This window comes from Gouania willdenowi, chromosome 6 (assembly GCF_900634775.1).
Source record: "Gouania willdenowi chromosome 6, fGouWil2.1, whole genome shotgun sequence".
In the NCBI taxonomy this organism is placed as follows: domain Eukaryota; kingdom Metazoa; phylum Chordata; class Actinopteri; order Blenniiformes; family Gobiesocidae; genus Gouania; species Gouania willdenowi.
In genome coordinates this window covers 38,841,938-38,847,511 of record NC_041049.1, presented here as the reverse complement: position 1 = coordinate 38,847,511, position 5,574 = coordinate 38,841,938, and positions in this window count along the sequence as shown.

Genomic DNA, 5,574 nt, shown 5'->3' with positions numbered 1-5,574 from the left:
GTGTGGATAGCAAAATAAAACTGCTCTAGTGATCAGCTGTGGTGTGGAGTCAGCGTATACAGACACGCCCACTCACGCATATGCATGAAGTCCCCAAAGCAGCTTGTTTTTAGAAGCGGTCTGAAAGTGACTTTTCAGTGGGCTAAAAACAAGCAAGTTTGGAAATATAAACCTCAAATACTATGTTGTCGGGGTTCTTAGAACAAATGGCGATGGGTGAAATACGGCATAATGCTGGACCTTTAAAATTAATATGTCAATGATTAAATCAATTAAAAAAAAATATTAAAACATTTATTGAACACTGACATTCCAACAATGCACAATATAATATAAAATATTAAATACAATGTTTAACTTGACCCCATTCATAGGTACATCTCAAAAAAATTAGAATATTTTGAAAAAGTTTAATATTTTTGGTCACTCATTTCAGAAAGTCAAACCCATATGATATTGGCTCATGACTCATACAATGAAATATATCAAGCCTTTATTTCTTGAAACTTTGATGTTTATGGCTTACAGATAATGAAAACCCAAAATTCAGAGTCTCAGAAAACTAGAATATGACATAAGATCAATAAAAAAAGGATATTTTAAGCAAAAATGTAAGGTTTCTGAAAAGTATGTTCATTTCTATGCACTCAATACTTGGTTAGGCCTCCTTCTGAATGAATGACTGCATCAATGCAGCGTGGCATTTGCAACAACACATCACCAGTAGGGTAAAACTAACCTGTCTCACAGCGGTCTAAACCTAGCTCTGGCTCTGTGACTCATAATCATTTGTTGTTTATTCGTTTTTCACTAGTAACATAGTGAGTATTTTGTATTGTATGGTGAGTTAACTGGTTACACCCCTACTGATGGTGAATAAAGTCTTTCTCTGGCTGTATATTTTTTTAAACAAAGCTCACAATGAATGATCTAAAAAGTAACAAATTAGGGTCCACAGGGTGTCAGGATCAGGTCAACCACAAAACCTAGAGCGGATCATTTTTTACCTGACAAATTGTAATAACACGCCACGTAATCCACACCTGTGACACCATCACGGTCTCACATTCAAGTCTGTGGTCCAGGTTTACATAGAAAAGCTCATCTGGGGCCGCTGAGCTACATTATCTGAAATCAAACGCTTGATTCCACTCCCACCAGGAACAATCAGTGCGGCCTTAATGTGAGAATGTCTTTAATCCTCACAAAAGGGACGCTGACATTCACACCCAGTACATATGAACCTGACTGGACCCAGGTTCCTGCAGTGGCTTTGTGCACTGGGTGGACGGATAATGACACTTTATTACAGGCTCATTATTGCGGCGAGCTTGCCACCATGAAAAGGACAGCTGTGAGACAGGTGACCTAGCAGAGTGTTAACAAATATGGGGAAAAGGCCTCGAGGGAAGTTTTACATAAAAGCTGTGGTTTCTACTCGGAATTAGTGGGAAAATTTTAACTTTGGTTTGAGAATTCACTCTGATTGTTAGTTACAAAATTACAAAGCATTTAAAAAGCACATCATGGTTTCACTATCTGTGTTTCCATTAGCTTTGGAAATGTGCAAAATCTAAATATCTCAATAACCAGACTTCATGCATGAATTCTTTATTTCCAAGAAAAGGACACTTTGCCTGAACTCATCGTACTCAAAAAGTACAAGATGTTTAGTTCAGTCTTACAATATTGAAGGTTGTTTTGAAGCCTGGTAACTCTGGTGAAATCTCATCCCGTGAGACTTCTCTGCAGGAATATGGACGCTCCTATAACACTCTGCATTCCTTTGTTGTTTGTGTTTATTGTGTCTAATGCTAAGAAATCTCCTGGTCTCCTCTTCTGTCCACACGTACCGCACCATGTTTTCTCAGAGAGAAGTGGTCATGTGACCAGGTATGTCACGTCCTGTGACGTGTAATTGTGTAAAAAGTGTTTCCATTGAGCTTTAACCACACATTTTAATATGGAAATGTCTGAAAAACCTCGTTATCGAAAAATAAAAACTTTTTAGTGATATTTGAGTGTTTTTTATTTTGCATTACCGGTTTTTATTGAACCTTTTTGATTTTGAGCATTTCCAAGTGTAATGGAAACACAGCTAGTCATCATCGGACAATCATTACAACACATTGATAAATATTTACTGTTCTGTAAGCCTGAGTTTGTTGTCACAGTTTAGATTTCCATACATATTCCATCATGCTTACTCTTTTTCAGGGTCGTGTGGAGTTTGAATTTCCATGAGGAAATATTCCTTATAATGTTTCAATAGCTGTGAAATGAGATTTTACCAGAGTTACCAGGCTCCAAAACAACCTTCAATGGAAACATCTTCAAAGAGATGTTAGACTTTGTGGAGACCTTAATATCACTTTTATTTTGGGCCCCTTTAGGGCCAGACTGGGGCAGCCCTGTACTAGGCAGTGATCACCAAATGGACAGAGGGAAACCTGAGAAATTCACACAGGTTGAATATGAATATTAAAGAAGTTCTGCTCAGAAAAAAAGTTTCCTCTCATGGTAGCAGTGAGTGTGATCATGTGTCCATCAGTGGTGAACTAACATCCAGGATAAGTGAGTACAGAAGAAGAAAAGAATAGTTGTTCAGTAATAATTACGAGCTAACATTGCTATCATGCAGCTTGTTTGACCTCCAAAAACGAATTGGGTTCTAAAATTGTGAAGCTCATAAATAAGAAAGATGTGACGTATTAAAGTCATTCACTAAATCATCACTATCACAACATACATGGATTATCATTGTCACTGAGGACTAGACATTACACTGAGTGAGAAACATTCCTTCTAAGAGATGAAGAGATAAAACTGAGTTTTAACTCTGGATAAGTAAGTCTGACTAACAAAACTAACATCTAACTTTTCATATTTTACATTCTTCATGTCAACATTCAGACATACTGACCACATGGGTCAGTGCATTGATAAGTTAAAAGTTAAATGTTCGTCCTCATCCTTCGTCACTGTGTCAAAATTGAGCCAATCAGATCAGACTCATGCAGGGATTAGCCTCATTAGCCTCTTTAGCTTCACTGACCAGATAATGGCATTAGCAACATTAGCTAATGTATGAACAACAGAGCTGCCCTGTCTCAGATCTTATTTAGAGACACACTTTGCTCTGCTTTTAAACACTGATTTAAATTATTGTATTTACCTTGACATTAGATTTGGATATTCATGATGTTAATGTTTAATATGCAACCTGATTTTTTCTTTTTTTTTTTGTTTTAAGTTGGAACAAAGCCTAAATTTTTTGGTCTCCTGAGCTGGAGGCTGAGATGTGCATGTTCTTGGGTGAAGGTCTTGAAAGTATCTCTGTTTACAGGTGGTATCAGATTCACAGGTGGTTTAACAAGTGAACACATTAGAACGCAGACCATTCAGTGCTGAAGCTATGCACTTTAGACCTCCAGCCAACCATGTCAAACACTTTCCTATGAGCAAGAATAAAGCTAGTGTCACTTATGTACGGCAAACTCTGAATACAGAAACTGATTTTAACATAGGTGCAATCATCTTTAATACAAAAGTAACAAAATGATAAAACAACTATGAAGACCAAGTTGGACTAAATAATAGCAACCATTATGATGATGATTATTATTATTATTATTATTATGCATGTGACGTATCGTCTCTGTGATTAAGTGTTTCTTTTAAATTATGACAAAGACTTTGGAAGACAGTTGTATCAAACAATGACAGGAGAAAAAATATGTTGTACAATGCACAAATGCACAAACACATTAATAAAAATGTATAATAAGGATTTGATAATAGATTATAAAAAGACAGCAAGTTGTGTGGATCAATGTGAACACAGAGAGGAACGAGTTGGTGCTTAAACAGGATATTATTGCTTAAATATGAAGAGGAAAATAGTTGAAAGAATAAGCAGGAGAGAAAGTCCCTGAGCTGGTGAACCTGTGACCTGTGACCTCTGACCTCTCCACTAAGAAATGCCTGAGGTAATTTGAATCAAGGGAAGGTGTGTCACTTTCAAACAGCCTGTATATGGTGAATGGGCCCAGTGGAGCAGCCCGCTGCCCCCTCACCACATGTTGGAGTCTCTGCTTTTATTAAAAGAGAACCTGATGGTTGCAGGTGCAAAGCTGACATGAGGCCTTCATAAAGGGAATATATCCATTACCTGTGTTTAATCATAAAGGGAATAGATCCATTACCTGTGTTTAATCAGAGCTGCACTGGGATAGGATGGGACTCATTGCTCTTTGATGGAGAGCTCTGTTATGAAGATGGACAGTCACTTTGCTCTCTAAGTGGAACCATCGTTTAGCCTCCATTCCCACAGAAAAGGCCCATTTGTTATCCACGGGGGAGTGCAGCAGGGGCGCTAATGCTAATGCTAGGAGGAAGCTTCATGCATTTCCCATACAACTATGCACATAGGCACACAGTTAACAGCAGAGGAAACAGACTGTGATACAAACTATAAAGACTTGGAGGAATTCAACCTCAAAAACCAACACTGCTTTTGTCTTCCAAACTTTGGGTCAAAATCCCTTTTGGGGTCGCAAGACACTGGGAGGGGGTCACCAGATGCCAATTTTTGCATATTTTTACCCTTTTTCTGCAACTACACCAAGCGTGCCATATTTTAACCTATTTTCATCACTTTTTCTTGCCATATTTTTGCTCCTTTTAATGCATTTTTGCTACATTACTCCCATTTCTGCCACTTCTCCATCAAATTCCAAAAGCCTTTTCTTCACATTTTCCCACTTTCAAGACATTTTCAGCACTTCTAAACCCTTTTCACCATTTTTCTCACCTGATGTCACAGATGTCGACCCATTATTATCACTTTCAACCACTTCACCATATTTCATGCTGATTTTTGCAATTTTAACTACATTCATGATTTGTCATGCCCATTATTTGCCAGTTTAAATGAATTGTTCCTACTTTTTAATTGACATTAACCAATATCTATATGAACCAATATCATCCATGAATCAAATCAGCAACTATAAACTGTGGGTTTATCTGAATACTACATATGATTGAATTATAATTTTAAATGTGTGCAAAGTAAAAGAGATAAAAAAAGAAAGTGAAATATTTCTGCTATTGTGACGTCCACATGAGGCATGTATTAGTATACTGTAATTCTGTGTGTACTGGCATCTCATATAAAGTATTGTGTGTGAACTCCTCTTCATTGCACACAGTGTTGAAGCAGCAGCAGTCTCTAAAGTCTTATGGCAGATGAAATGTCTTTGAAAAGTTACAGCATCGACCTGCAGGGACTGAGTGAGCATTTATTTAAGGACAGGTTTGTTCTTTAAGAGGAAAAGAATGACCCTGTTTGCTCACGCTCTGATCAATGTGGACTGGATCATGGATCATTCTAGGAAACAGGCTCTGCTCACCTTGTTCACGAGTTTGGATTTTAATATGTTAAGTGGAGGCGCGTCTGAAAGGTTAATTTATTGGAGAACAGGCCTTTGATTGGACATGAGTTATCGTTAATGATAATAACCAATCAAATTAATGAGAGTTAATTTACTAAATTAGATATTGTTTCGCAGT